Below are 16,860 nucleotides of genomic sequence, written 5' to 3'. Positions count from 1 at the left end.
TTTCTTATTAAATCCACTGAAATACGTCCCGCTTCTTCCTCTCGCCAACTTTTATCTCCATTTGACAGGCCAAGTTGAAGGCTTCGTAGTAACGTTAGCCTAGCGCTGCGGTGTAGTGACATTGTTGACACCGTTGACCAATCGGTACCCGCACACGTTATCCCACGCTCACAAACACAGACCTATCTTTGCGGATTTGGGGTCAGTTTTCGAAGCCGTAGAGAGGACAGACAGTGTTATAAAACATCAGCTGTTTGTCAGAATCGTGTAGTGTGTTCGCTCTTACGATTCTCAGTCGCTAAGTGTGAACCCCAGACGTTTGAAAATCGTACTGAATCCAGTCGTGTGGACCCCCCATTCTATATAAAATCGTTTACGACTGGAAAAGTCGTGTAGTGTGTGCTGACCTTAATGTCCGAAAAACTTAAGAATACAAGCATACCGGAGCATAACGTGAAGTGGTTGCTTGTGTTGAAAAACTACAAAACAAACGCGCAACAACGTGACGCCCGTTCAGGGAGCTGCTCTGATTGGTCGGTAGGCTCCATATCGCTGCGTCACTTCCTTTGAAAGCGCGCAATGGAGCGTTGCCAGACCCTCTTCTGTAAAGAAGCGGGGTCTGGTTGGCGAGACTAACAATCCGGTGTGGCTTGTTTACATGCATGAGACCCATGTATGTTCATTAACATGCACTGTCCCGACCACATAAACCAATAAATAAAAAAGACAGTGTTCCAATTCCTGTCAATATCCAGCAACTTGGCACCAACATTCCACAGGCCACAACAACCTGAAGGGGGTGTGGTGTACTGCATGAGGCACACCAGATTCTGCCCCCACAATAAGGCAAATCGAACATTTCAGAGTGTCCTTTTATTGTAGACAGCCTAAAGCACATCTGTGCAATATTCATGTGTCCTGGAGAGGCCACATCTGTGAGGGGGGATGGATTCTGACAAAGGAGAAGTGCTCACTGACACAGATTTGTTTGTGTAAACAGAAAAAAGGTTTCTTGTCTTTGGGTTCTTGCAGGAGCATGAAATGCATTTATATTATTGTTCAGTGTGAATGGTCACATCGTCACAGAGCAAAACAGACACTAAATCATTTGACTGAAACAACGACGGGACGACATGAGAGTGGGTCGACTGTGTCCGTGTCCTTGGGCAAGACACTTCACCCACGTTGCCTCCAGTGTCTGTGTGAATGGGTGAGTGGATTCTTGCTGTAAAGCACTTTGAGTGCCTAATGTACATGGAAAAGCGCTTGTCTGATTTTTCCCAATAATCATGGCCAAAACACTGTACCTGTTATTTCTTTACAAACAATAAAAGATGAAGCATGTTGTACATTTCAAAGTGGCCATATGATACAACGTCCAATCCTCCCAGTATTATCTTCCATTCGAACACACTTGACTGTACCATGGAAGTGCACAGAACACAGCCTCGACTCTTTTACTATTTCATTGTTTGCTGCAGTCGACAACTCCCTATTGTTCAGCATTCAGTCAATAACATAATTAATCCTACGTTTGCTTGTGTTCTTCCTCCAGTTCAAAGAATCTATTAAGTGTTGTTTCCTCATCTCCGTAAGTGCCCCACGCTTGTGTACACTCTCCTTCTTCATAAGCCTGCATTTATTTATCTGTACAAGCGCAGAAGCCTCATGGGAAATGTGCACAATTAGGCCTGTGCCTGTCGGGCCCTTTCATATTCCCCTCTGATCGCGCACCCTCTGTACGCACCGCGCCCAATCCATTCCCAGCGTGCACTTCTTTGCAAATTAAACCGTTGTTTGGCTTCTTTTTTTTTTTTTTAAACGCTCACGGCGCAGTGGCATTACTTGTGTCTGCGTGAATACGATACGTTCAGTAGCCACGCAAAAAGACAGACCTTTCTGCTTTGCGTGCCCTTACTCCTACATCTTTAGACTAATGATCTACTTTACATTGCTTTTAATTAGATGCATTCAAATAGCCAGAAGCAGTAATTAAGTAGCCGGAGCGTCCAGGAGGGGCTTGGACATAGGTGTTTCGAAGAGGTCGAGGCGACTTGCCAAAGAAAAAAAAAAGAGCTCTAGTTAGCGAGGAGGTTGTTTGTAGCGAGCGTTGCTTCTGAACACTTCCAACAGGGGAAACGGGGGGTGTTGTCCTGTAGAGGTGGAGTATACGCTCTTTTAAAAACAAACAAGCTGCTGAGGGACCGGTCCAGTGCGGAGTGGAGACAATGATTGTGAAGGAAGCAGGAGGCAGGCACCCACGATCCCAAATCGGTTTACCTCAATATAACCTCCACTCCTGGATGTTTAGTTCGCTGGACTGCTACAGAAGTGTTCTAAAGGCACTGCTGCTGTGTGACTCTGTCAGGGTGTGGCCTACACTAGGCTTTATTCCAGCTTTGTAATTAATGTTGGACACCTTTTTATACCTCGTCGCTTTGGCTCATATGAAACTTAAATTACATTCTCAAAACTCAAGGTACATTTGGAAGGCCCTATGATTGAATGGAGAATGTAAAAAAAAAAAGTCTCTTGCCCATTCCTGTGCGGAGTTATGGATTTTTAAAGAAATAGCCAGTTTGCTCACTCCAGCCACTAGGGGGCAGCTTTAATTACTTTGAGAAACATGAGACACAGGCTGATGAAGCACAATGAGTTTAAGCTGTTCTTTTTGAGGCCACAGTCCTTTACAATTTATGCGGCCCGCGGCCCACTGTGGGGGCTGAATTTCGGCCCTCGACCCAAACGACTTCGACACCCCTGCCTTCAACTATTAACTCATGCTTTCAAAACTCAATTATTCTCTTTTGTAAATAGTCAGTGCCACTAAAATGTTTAATTATATCTCAATAACTTTTCTTTTTTCAAACAGACAGTATATTTGTATAACTTTCAAGGTTCATTTAGTCAGACCCTATGAGAAATTATGAATTATTTTACCCTGCGCTTCCCAAAACCCTACTGATTACAAGAGGAGTTTGTGTTAATGGGCCTTGTTGCAAAATGGCACTACCCGTGAAAGTGTTTGACGAATTTCTTGTAATATTTACTTTGCATTGAGGCACAACTTTGCCTAAGTAGTCACGGCAGCTGTTCAGAAGCTAACCTCAGTGGTCATAATGCTTGATCCCACAATCCCTTGTTTAGGAGGCCAGTGCCTTCATTTTGTATGGGAATAATCATTTTATAATGAATTTAATAAAAGCCCTGCTAAAGGTAAAAGTCATATTTCTCTGTGATCAGATGTTTAAAAGATCCTATTAGTCTGCTCTACAGGCTACAATCAGCTACATCCCATTTTAGTGAATAGGGCTAAAGTTCTGTTGGACCCGGAAGTAGAGCGATGACATCGTCCCTTAGCAAGAGGATAGGAACAATTATGCACAAGTAGCCTACAGACTGTCTTGATTGGATCATGTGATCCACCGGGTTGCATTGCCTACTGTGGGCGGGAGGATCGGAGAACACAGAGCTGGACAGCACATTTACTACTAGCTCTTTAAGGTGTTTTGTTCTGTGTTATTACATAATGGACCATGTTATTACATTGTCCTGAAAATAAAAATGTATTATGTACATTTTGTAATAACTGTCTCAAAATGTAATCACCTCCCAGCCAGCAAAACAATGTGGGCTCTGCATGGGTTTGCCCACCTGGGTTATAAGTGGGTTTGTCCGCAGTTTCCATGTGGACCCATGTGTGTTGGCCCATGTGGGCTGGACCTTTCCAAGTCAAACTTAATCCTTTCTACACTGGTTTTTATTATTTTTAGTCTCAGATCTTGGATCTTGGCGTTTGGTCACATTTGAGCCTCACCCACTCTGAGTCTCTGTGATTTGATTGGCTTCAGGTCAGACACCGTGAGTGACAGAAACATAACACTAAATAGTGAGCTCTTTATTTTCTCTATAAAGGCCTCATTGCAATTAGAACTTTCATTCCTTTTTACATACTACATACTTTAGTTTCAGAATGGTCCTCTTACAGCAGAAGTCTGAAGTCCTGTCTAAAGCAGCAGCTCCATGACTTCCTTCTTTACCTGTTGCTCTGTGACTGAAGAGCAATGAGGCTGCAGCCTTTTTATTGAAAAATTTTAAATGATAATGAATGGAAAATACCACTTACCTGCGTCACTTTATCAACCACTTGCACTATGATGTAAACCTGCTTTTACAAAAAGTGGTATTGGTGCCCCCCTAGTAGTAAATATCCTCCCAAAAGTCCGTCCTCTTCCCAAACAATTTAAACCGGAGCTTTTCCAGAATGAAGTCACCTTTGTCGGGTTATTGGGTCTTGAGCCTGATCCCAAATCCTCATCAACTGTTATTATCTCAATAATGAACTTTTTTGTATGATTTTATGCCTTTTGCACTCTGCCATTTTTATCAAACAATTCAATTAAACTCCACCCCCTCTGTCACCCAGCTTTTCACAGCAGTGTACACATTTAATTAAAAACATCTGCTTCGTCAAAGAGGATAATCAGGAGCCCCTGCCTACAACCCCCCTCACCCCCTTACCCCCTTCAACAGGCTGAAGGTGACCCCCTCTCCCAGATGGTCCCATGTGGCCCGGCTTTTCCAACTTTAGTTTGCACTTTTCTTGATTTTTTTTTTTTTTTTTTTTTTAATCTTTATTTAGTTATCTTTACCATTTATATGTTTATGCAACAACAAGTAAAATTATGTATTTACAATATTTGCAGCCTTTATGAATTCTTACACTCACAGTTCCTTATTTGGACAGAGGTTGTGTTTGGAATATTAGGGTTTTCACATCCAGCCATTCATCCCCCCAACAGGCAGAAGCTGAAAGAAAAGCTGTCAGAAAGTAATGGAAAGTGGGACTGGTACTTAAAAAGATCGAGAACTGTAAAGGTTCCTATTATGTCAGATAGACTCCACCTCCAGAGGGTTTCAAAGTCTTGGTAATGTAGGCTTGTATGTGTTCTGGTGAGTTTTAGATCTCGACTGGACTGGGTTGGTTGAGTTGAGGATGTTTCGCGGCAGGTTAGTACTCGTGCTTCACAGCTTGAAAGTCCGATTCCCTCTCTGTGTGGAGTTTGAATGTTCTCTCTGTGTTTGCATAGGTTTCCTCCGTGTACTCCGGTTTCCCCTACCACTAAAAACATGTACAATAGGTGAATCCTCCGGCCAGGGGTTTCTGACTATCATCCCTGAGCTCCAGTTTACGCTGGCTGCTCACTGCTCCTACAGGTTGCCCCTGTGGCATTGAGATTGGGTCAAATGCAGAGAACAAATTTCCCCACGGGGATACGAGTGATCGCTGTTATTGTTTACTTCCGTATTTCCGGCACATGCGCGGTGTTTGCTATGTACATGTGAAAAGTTTATGTTCAGTCACATTTCAGTTCAGTTTCTATGTTTAGAGAGTCGACTGATGAGAGCAAAACTCCTGAGGTATACTGTATGTGGCAGCATAGTGAGAGCAAGGCAACTCAAAGATTGTTCAGTGTACATCGTCGTGATTAACCTTTACTACGCAGTAATTAACTTGTTACTACCCATTCTGAGCTACTACATTTAAGTTATTTTTCCAAAATTAAGAGCCAAACTTGTTCATACAAAACCATGTTTTACTGTTTGTATGACTCCACCTTAATGAATATTACATTTCAAAACATGACTCATTAGTTCATTTTAAGCACGTAAATGAATTTGAAAAAAATAAAAAGTCACCCTGGTAAGTCTTCAAAAAAGTAGGCAAAAATAAACAGCTCAAAATCAGATGACAATCTTCCTTCTAAAAATGTTAACAACTACAACAACATCATGTGGAAATAGAACTACAGGGCTACATTTATTTGAAGAGCTTTGGCAGCAGATTTGTCAAGGCTCCACACACCAGCGCTGACGGACATTTGGGGTCGTCGTCTGTGGTTCGTATTTTGCACGTTTCAGTGCTTTCACCCATGCCTTCCATCTTTGCGGCTCCAATGGCAGTCGAATGAAGCTCTTTTTGCAATCTTTAGAGCTGGTTAGTACAGTTTATGGCACAGCAACTGGTCGGCATCGCGATCGCTCGTATTGGCTCGTCTTTCTCGCGCTGGCAAACCCTGTCAACTCAGGCATCTAACTAGATCTACCAACTCATTGATATGGGACTATAAGACAGCATTAAACTAAACTACACAACTAATACTAGTCTACTATTCTACAGAAAGTAAAGCTTGGTACAGCTTTAGTAAAGCCCAGACAGAGTTACAGCAGTGAAGTCACCAGTGCCTCGTGGTTGTGCAGTGACATTCACTCTTATATTACACATTCTGCAGAGACATGTGGAGCCTGATAGTTTCCTACAGTCATTCCAAGAAAAACTATTACATTCATTGAATAACTTTTAAATTATTAAAAATTTAAAGTTTAAAGGAGTATTGGACTCCTTTGTTTATAGTATGCTCTATGAAATATTAAACACCTTTGTTTGATGACTCTATCTTAAGTAAGACGTAAAGCAAAAGCAAATGCATAAACTAATGATCAGAAACATGCAAAACCAATGATAAAACGGTAAATAAAACTTTACATTTTGAGTGGATGTCATTTTCAAAAATTGGCTTATGGTGAAGATATATGCCAAATGTAGTGCTCGTTTCACCAATTGAAGTATTGTAGTGGAAAAGAATCTGCTGCACTACGGGCTGAATCTGAATTTAGCTGTCCTGATCCTAGCTCCAGAAAACAGACCACACTCACAGCCCTCAGTCACTGAAATAAAATAATGCTCTGGTCAAATATTCTACTAATTCCTGTCCATTGTTTCATCCTCAGAGAGCTCCAACCTAGTCCGCAGCGAGGTCCGCTCCTCGGTCTTATTTTTTGAACGACAAAACCTCAAACTTAAGACGATCTGAGTTACTCCTTCTGCACGAATCATCCTTGGTGAACAGTGGCCAAAAACATTGCCTATTTTGCTTCTGAGTTTTGAGTGTTTTCTTAAGATTTCCGAGTTTGCTGATACCTGGCAGCTCTGACCTACAACCTTTTGTGTGTGTTTCTCCAAGTGAAGGGATAACTTTTCAAATAACCATGGTAAACGGTTGTGATAGAGGAAACAGCCCGGTGTCAGACTTGTTTCTAAAAGAGAGGTGTCTCTTATCTTGAAGCATCTCGGTCTGAACATTGCGGTCTCAGCGCAGAATGATGGGGTCAGCAGTATTTTGGCAGGAGTAGCTCTGTAGAGAAATACATCAGAACGGTGTTTGAAAGTGAAAGAAGGCACCTGCAACAAGTGATTCAGTTGGCCGTATAGGTGGCTTTATCTACAAAAAATACAATTATATAAGGGCCACCTACACATTATTAGTCAGATTCCCCAAGGTGCAAAGTAGTTAGTTTAGTTTATTTGACATTAAATGATGCATACCAGTATAGCACACAGTATATGGTAAATGATAGGGCTGTCACAATAATTACTATATATACTTATCATTCAACAGATGACAAACAATTTGTTTTTAAGCTCAATTTATATCGTCCCCTTCCGTTTATGCATACATACATAACACTTGTATGTATGCATTGAGTTTACTTTTTTTTAAAGATGGTTTCAGTATTATCAAGTGATCCTCAATAATATTGTTTATTGCCTTAATATATTGAGCCTCAAATTTTCTCATTGTGACTGGTATGCAATGCTGTTTTGTGGGAAGATGCATGATGCAAACTGACCTGTGGTTACATATCTACTGGAATATTAAAGAGGACGTGCTGTTTTGGAGTCCCTGGACATTATTCACAGTGCACACATGAATTAAAAATAATAATCATTATGAAGGCAAAGTCCCCTGTTCTAGATTGTACAGATTGCAAATGCTGCTCCAAACGCATCTCTTCATCACAACAATTCCTGCATCGTTTCTGCGCACTGTTCCGTGACACGGCTGCACTAACCTCTGATGAAGTTATAATGACACACCGTCAGACGCAGCCCATTTCCCCTCACAGCTAATAAAAGACTTCCAACGTTCCCTTTGTTTTGTAAAGAAAATGTCAGTATTTCCTCCGTGCTCTTGGTAAACAGTGCACAAGAAGGCGAGAGTTGAGAGAGGGACATGAACAAGTCGGATTTGGCTCACTGAGCAAGCTAATTGGCTCCAAAAACTATAAAAATGTAAATTACAATTTGGTACCAAAGGCATCTAATTAAAAGCACTGGAATGTTAAGGAGCAAATTGAATTTGTCTCAGGGAGAAATATGTTTGATTGTAGCGTAGGCGCTGATGGCCATCCTACAGTGGCTCTACTCTTGGTGACAGGAGATCAGAGAATGTGAGTGGCAGAAAGTGCCAGTTCAGTAAATGTTTCCCTCCACATGGGTCCACATGTGTGAAATACAGTGGAAGAGCTCCCCCGCAAGCCTTTTTTTTTTAATTTTTGTTTGTTTGTTTGTTTGTTTGTATACTTTATTGTCCCCGTAGGGAAATTTGTCCTCTGCAAACTCCACACAGAAAGGCCCCGTCCTGGTCCGCTAACGGAGGCGCTATTATTAAACAAGAACTAAGTAACTTGTTTAATAAATCCTTTCCGTAGTCCCTCGGAAGGTAATACAAGTGTTAATGGGATGATTTGAGGGTCTTTCATCTCCCCCTGGTGTCTCTGGCCAGAAAACCACCCTTTCAACTTTTCTGCCTCTGGGTCGGAGGCACGATACACACGAATGGAATCACGAAGAAGAAGCTAACAGGCGAACGGGCAAAGCTAACTTCAGGCAGGCACCACTTTAGCAGTGCTTACAGCCAAGTTTGAGTGAAAAAAATGACCTCCATTTGTGAACCTTAATGGCAGCTCTGTCTCCTTAAAAGGTCAAAAAGGCAGGAAGCCCTGCACTCACGGGGTGGGCGGAGCCTCCACAGAGCTCCAGAGCTTGATTGACAGACTCTGCAGCCAGTCAATGTACTGAAAATGCTTCCAAATTTTGGGCTGATAAACAAAAACCAGCGTGGTTAAAAATATTCCACCTACCCCAGCTTGGTCACATGGGTCATAGCGATTTTTAGAAAAGAAAAACTCTTTGGAGCCAGACTTTTAAGCCGTTCTTGGGACACATTTGAAGTCCCATTAGAATCAATGCTCCCAAGTGTCTCTTGGAGTCGCTCCTGGGCACCAGGTGGTGGTATTACATCAATGTCAGCTCCCCGCCATAAGGACCATACAGAAGCATGTTCCTGTCAGCGTAGTAAAGACTCACGGACAATTAATGAGTAAAAAAAACAAACATGCTACGACACCTGCAGTGGCGTTTATGGCCTCTCATGACTTACTTAGTTCTGCTTTAACTGCTTTAAAGAGGAGGGAAAAGTGCAGCCACAGCCCGCGTGCAGCATTTACCACAAAATCAAGAACTGTACAAACAGAAGCTAATCCACAAATTCTCTTCCATCTACTCACTGTTACGGCCCCAGGCCTCCAGGCTCCCTCCTTTTTGTACATTTTTTAAATATTTTATATGTTTGTGTGGCCTAAACCTGTCCGTTCCCTCCATGAAAACCTGGCTGTGAGAGCTCGGGCCTGCGACTGGAGGACTTGTTTCAGGCTTGGTTCTGGTTGGCTGCTCGTCCATGGTCCTGATTGGTGCAGTATCGGAACGCCTGGCCCCCCAATCAACCACCTGCTGCAGCCACGCCAATAAAAGGCCACACCCAAGAACATTCAGGGCTGCTGGTCTTTGTGGCCAGTACGCCATTTTGTGTTGTGTCCCTTTGTTGTTTAAACTTTTGTGTGTCCAGGGACACTCGTGTTATGTTGTGTCACTTTTTGGAACGTTCACTTAAGTGTGACGTGGAATGAAGTGACACTTGCTGTGTTTAGTCATGACTTGGTTTTGTATTAGTTAGGCCTAATTTAGTTTGTTTGATTTAGTTTGACTAGCTCTGTTTTGGTTAACCTTTTTGTAAATACTGTAAATAGCCTTTGTTTGGTTATTTTTGTCACTCCTTTGTTAAATTTACCTTTTACGCACCTTTTATTAAAGTACAACTTTATTTATCCATTTTACACCTTGGTTTTTGTTACTTCCCTCACCCTAGCTGAGCTTGGTCGTAACTTTTTATTTAACAACAATCGGCGTTGATAGAATTATGCTGGGTTTGTTCAGTCAAAAGTAAACAATACAATCACAGGTGATATGTTTTCTTTTTCATTCAGTATTTCTCTGTTACAGCAACAGAATTGGAAGAACAGGAGTCCTGACGAAGGTTTTGACTTTATTGAGGTCCGGAGTCTGTTTCCATTCCACTCTCAGTGTGAGGTGTAGGTAACAGGTGCGAATGGAACAAGGGCCACTATAGCTTAATCCTGTGCTATAGTGGGAAACACTAACGCAAAAACTGTAAAAAGTCAACTTTAACTTTTGAAGTTAAACAAACAACAACACAGACCACCACAAGCCAAGTTACGGTCACTCTTTTTCCTCCATGTTTGGGTCCTACCGTCGGCCTGGGAGTTTGAGGGTTCTGTGCAGTATCTTTGCTGTTCCTAGAACTGCACTTTTCTGGACCGAGATGTCTGATGTATTTCCTGGGATCTGCTGGAGCCACTTCTCCAGTTTGGGGGTCACTTCCCCGAGTGGCTCCACTGATGCTTCACCCTCCAGGCCTTCTCCAGTATGTAAATAATGCTTCGAAATGAATTAAATCAAAGACCAAAAGCATTCTCTTTTGTATTTCCTCATGTTACGTTGTACTCAAACCAGTATAGTGTTTAATGATGTGAAGCCCTTGAGGCACATAAAGCAATTGAAAGTCTTCTGTATTCTCACAATTATGAACACCATAACCCATTCACGGCCTCCTGTCAGATGAGAAGACAGAAGTAACTGACATGAGCACAGCTTTCAATCTTTTAATCCAATGATTATTGTTTTTTCTTCAACAACTTCCACACAGCCTTCCAGCGACCATCTGCTTCCACTGCGGCTTAAATATTCACAAGTGCTGCATGGCAAAATAAAAACAAACTCTCTAAAAAATATAAAACATGGAAGCGTTTCTTTCCCCGGAGCGCTGTTCCTTTTCATATTTGAATTGAGATAGCGGCAGGAGTTCAAAAGATTCCACCGTAATATTTATTTCACCTGCGCGCCTGTGTTTATGAATGCAAATATCATGCAATTTACAAACAGAAATCCAATCATGCACACGCTAATTCCACGCCCGGAGGACACCAGATAACGAGATAAGCTGCCATCATTTTGCATGCGCAATAATTACAGAGATACGTACACTGTACCAATTATGCTAACACGATTAACTCCGGGGCCAGAAGGATCTCGGCGTCGCTGTAATGGGAGCTGGTGGCACGTTGGCGTCGACGCTGCCTTGGTGTAATTCTTGTGCTGCACCTGAGGAGTATTAGCTTCACCATTTGGAGATGATTAGGTGGTAGGTCTCCAGTGGCGTGAGTGTTTCACTCGCAAACTGTCATGGAGTGAAGGAACATCTCTCGAGAGCGCTTTCCGAACAGATGTGAAATTGTGTTGACTCTAAATTGTGCCAACCCGACATCAGAGAGCTGCATCTGATACAGCAAGGCAGGTTGGCTTTATCATTAATTAAGTACATGAATAGCAGAGGGCAGAGAAAATACTATCAGTTGAAACACAGCCTCAATGTCTGGGCACCAGCAGGAGACCACTCTCTGAGGTTCTCAAAGCCTGAAATGGTTCAGATGGCTCTAACATGTACTGAACTGTCACGCTGGCTACCGTTTACATGGCCAGAAAAATCAGATAACTGGAGTAATCGGATAACGCAATAATCAGATCTGATGCGTTTATATTTACTTCAGAAATCTGATAATCCAAAATTCCGGGTTTTGCATGAGCCAGAGCATGTTATACTCTCACAGCCCCATACACGTCGACACACGCCTACAGTATACACTCATCATCTCTTGACTCTCATCATAAGGTTTGCCATGACTCATATGTTATGTGCTCATTGCCAGACTGCAATGAGCACATAACTCTAGGGATGGGCTCACTAAAAAGAGACGGATTATTTGCATCAGCTCACCAAAAAGAGCAAAATTTCAGACAAATGTAGCAGAGATCTTGATTATTTTTTGTTCTATTGCTCCCAGTCAAAATACAGTGTAAGTCTTTCCCTGTGGGGCCCCAGTCCCTCTGCTGTCTGTGTCAGCTCCGCCCCTGTTCCCGTTCCGGTCTGTGAGCTGCACCATGTGCTGAGGACTGGACACAGACTCCAGATAAAATTAAAGTCAAAACCTTTGCCAGCACTCCTGTTCTTCTGCTTTTGTTGCTTTTAAAGGGCTGATACAAAGGAAATACTGAGACAATGGGTCGTAAAACCGCACTTGTGATCTTATTGTTTATTTCTAACTACACCGAAATATGAGCCTGATTGTTGTTAAATAAAAAGAGGCTAAAAGCTAAAACCGGTATTTTGTACCGACTTGTTCATGACCGACCCATCACTACAAGACTCACAATTTAACTCTTAGTATCATGAGGATGCTCAAACTCCTCCACTACAGCAAGGTGGGAAAACCTATTTCTGACATTAAGCTGCTCCAGCATGACATAAATCAAGTAAAGAGAAAAAAAAAGCAATCTCCCGTGCGCCCCCACAGAAACACATTTTTAAAAAGTTAAAATGTCACTGTATGTGTCGATCTTGGTGGCTTTGTTCAAGAGCTCCAACTGCAAAAGGTCATGCTCTAAAAGGGTAGTGCTGCAGCTCTTACGAAGACGGAATGAGGGCACACTACACAATATTCACAATATTTGTATTGCTGGGTTGCAGGTTCTAGAATGTGATGATGTCACAGGACCCAGTGGGGGGCAGGGGACAGTTTTTTCCCTATTAACTGCATTACACTTTCACAAGTCATATCTAAAAAGAAAATGTATGAATTACAAAAATGATCATTAATATCAGTCACTGGGTCTCTGTACAAGATCAAACATTTCCTCAAAAACAACATTATTTTACCTCTATATAATATAATATAGGCCTTTAGACCGCTGTGATGTACCTGAAACCCAGCAATACCACGGTCTGCTGACTGCAGGGATGTAGCAGGCCCAGCTAACACATGCAGCAGCCCCAGAGGAGAAGTCAAAATGAAATCAAGCAGATGTAATCCCGATCATTTGGTCATTAGACCAGCGACTAACGAAGTTAGCTAAAACTCTGACTGTGGTTTAAATGGTCATTGATTAAAATACAGTCCCAATCACAAGTTTAAGACCAGTTGAACACTGGGAAAAAATATACATTTTGCATGGCATCTTAACAAAGTTCTAAGGAAAACTTTAATTTGCAACAAGAAAAGGGAGTGAGACAAACAAACATTTGAGTAAAGCCTTTATTGAAAACAACAAAACTGAAATAGTCTGTTTTTGAAGCTGATTAAACGTTAAGGACCACCTGCCTTTAAAATGCTAAATCAGTGCAAAAATGTGGATTCAGTGTCATTTTCTGTCATGACGTCCTGATGGTAAAGCCAAAAGAACATTTGGTTTTGAACGTGTTTGAGTTGTTGAGCTGCATAAGCAGAGCCTCTTGCAGCATCGCTGCTGAGGTGGGACGCAGTAAGACAGTCATTTTGAATTTCTTACAAGATCCTGAGGGTTATGGAACAAAAAAGTCAACTTGAACTTGAACAACCACTGAGTCGGAGGATCCGATTGGCCGGAGGATCCTCGACCCAAATGAAGCCGTTACTGGAGCGACTGCAGTCTAATAACCATCAGAGGTTTTCATCTGCGACTGAAGGACTTCATAAACAAAGGCCTTGTCTCCTTGAGCCACAGAACGGTCCGTTTGGAATTTGGAGAGAGACCAAACATGGAACACTGAAAGGTGGAAGAAAGATTTTTCTCTGATGAGAAAAATGTGACCTTGATGTTCCTGATGGTTTCCAACGTTACTGACATCACAAGAAGATCCACCTGAGATGTGTTCTATGCTCCACAGAGAGGAGGTGCCATAAAGAGCTGACGATTTTCCTTCAGTGGAACAATGGAGCTTCAGGAGGAGCAGGGCAAAGGTCAAACGGGGTCTGTGCAGATGTTACAGAGAGCATCTCTTGGACTAAGGCCCTCATCTGTGGGAACCACTGGTTATTGGGGTGCAGTCGGCTCCAATCAGATTCTCCGGCTAAGTGCTGGGGACGTTTTTTGGGTCTTCTATTTGTCCCATAGCCCTCAAGATCTTTAAAGAAATTCCAAATATCTGTGTTACTGCATCCTACCTTAGCAGCAATGGCGCGCTGCCAGAGACTCTGCAGCTCAACAACCCAAACTCAATCAAAACCATTGCATCAGGATGCCATGACAGTGGGAGTCTTACTCCCATTTTTTCTTGCTGAAACTACGAAACATTGAAACTCTGCTTGGAACCTTGTTAAGATCCAGCCATGCAAAATGTGTGTCTTAAACTTTTGATCAGGATTGTAAATAAATAATTGATATAGCTCAATATATATGATAGTCGAATTCCTCACTTCCGAAACATGTGCGAGGTCAATGTCGAGTTGCACATGCAAAAACACAGGAAAGACCGGAAGAAAGTCCAAAGACATGAAGCATTTCCCAGCATTTTAATCCCGGCAGCAGATGTTTGGCAACGGGAGGACCTGTTCTTTATAATTTATTTAAAACTAACATTTTAAAGAATAGAGAAGAATGGAGGACATTTTATCTTTCTGTCTTTTTAATTGCCTGGAGGGCAGTCAACCAAATCCATATTTTTTCCTGCATCACATCACTACTGTCTCTCCCTGTCAGGTTCTTTGCACCAAGGTTTATCCATTCAATCCAAGTAGCTATCGCACTTCACTTGATCTGCATGTGTTGAAATCTCTTCCTGGTTGAAACAGCACAACAAGAATCCTTTTGACTGACGTTTATCGGCGTTCATAAATCATAGCTCCCTTCATCTCCCCTGCGTCCTCCGCTCGTCCAGCGGCTTGTAGTTTTTTAGCCCCGTAAAACTTTTATATGTGCGCTGTGAGAGAGGGCTGGGCCGATGCTGCTGCCGTGAGTTAGCACCATTGTAAACACAGTCGAAAAAGGCGATAAATATCAGGGAATAAGGGGGACTGGTGGGCTGCACAGGGAGGGTTTAAAATACTGAGGGACACCAATGTGAGTCCTGGTTTAGTGCTGACTTATGCGTCGCCACTATGGTCAGACTGCGCAATTCTACTGTGAGTCATTATTGGGCAATAAACTTTGAATGCAAAACCATGTGCAATAACCCGTATCTGCAAATACCTAGAATACTTTATCACAGTCACCTCCAACATGATGCTAAACATTTTACTGCCAACTTTGACATTATTAAAATACTTTTGGTATTTGATTTAATTAAGTGATTTTTTGCTCCCTTTTTAAAAAGTTTTTTTTTCATTGTAAGTGAGATTCATCGTCAAGATATTGATCTAAGCAAACAAGACTGGGGAGAGGTGTATGTGGCAGAAGCAAATGTTGCCTATGAAACATTCTTAAACACCTATGTAAACCTCTACAATGTAAATTGTCCTGTAAAAAAAGATTAATTTTGAGGAAAAGCCATGGATGACAAGTGGACTGCAGAAAGCATGAAAAAACTCAAACTATATATGAAATATCGAACAACAAGGCACGAGACAAAATATAAAGAATATAAAAACAAGTTGACGACAATAATGAGGAAAGCAAGAAGAAAAATAAATTAAATGACAATCATAATAATATGAAGGAAAAGTAGAAAACCCTAAATAAGGTGATCAAGACAAATGCCCAGTGTAATAACCTAGACAAGTTCAACTCCCACAAAATTACAAGATGTAGCGTGGCAGCAGCAGGTGGAAGTAAAACCCTTCAATCATTGTTTCTTGGTGAAATAACAGAATATGACATTCTGGACATTGTGCGGAAACCTGTGATGGAATGGATATGTCAATAGTAAAAGAGGACAGTTGATTGTATTTTCAAACCACTTTCTTATATTTTCAATCTTTCCTCAAAAAATGGCAATGCCAATATTTAAAAATGGGGACAAGCACATGAAATGACATCCATAAAGTAGCAAAGAGGATGGGCTTTCTATTGTTTGCAGATAACACAACCATTTATAAATCTATATTATCTTGTGTCAGCACCAAAATGGCTAATTTAAAAAATGGTTTGACCAAAAGAAATTATTATTAAATTGGGAAAAACTAAATATATGATTTTTGGGACAAGGAAATTTGAGGGGAATGTTAGCATTGATATTGATGATTTAAGGATTGAAAGAATTACATTTCTGGGAGTTATGTTAGATACTAAACTCAGCTGGAAGCTCCACATTGGGTGGTTTTAATGGGATGATTGGGGGGTCTTTCATCTCCTCCCTGGGTAGGTGTCACCAACACAAGCTAACGGGCTAACGGGCAAAGCTAACTGCGGGTTAGCGCCACTTAAACAGTATTTACAGCCAAGTTTGAGTGAAAAAAAATATCTCCATTGTGTAATTGGATGAACAATACACCTCTCTCCCTTTGTCTTTTCTGTCAGTGTAGTATTTACTCTCACGGACCATGAATGAGTAAAACATTGCAACGTGCTGCTACGACACCTGCAGTCAGTGGCACGTATGGCCTCTAAGGGCATGAGTTACTTAGTACTGCTTTAGGGTAGAAACTTGTAAAGGTCCAGCCCACATCGACAAACTCACTTATAACCCAGGTGGGCAAACCCATGCGGGGCCCACGTTGTTTTGCTGGCTGGGAAGGAAGGAGATAATATGCCTTTTGCTATTCCGAAAAATGATCCAAACTGTGACTTTTTTGATCCATTGCACCCTTAGTAAAACGAAAAAAAAACCTCTTCCTTCACGGAGAGCGGCT

This window comes from Gobius niger, assembly GCF_951799975.1.
Source record: "Gobius niger genome assembly, chromosome: 16".
NCBI classification, from domain to species: Eukaryota; Metazoa; Chordata; class Actinopteri; order Gobiiformes; family Gobiidae; genus Gobius; species Gobius niger.
The sequence above is the reverse complement of the archived record's forward strand: the minus strand, read 5'-3'. Positions refer to the sequence as shown.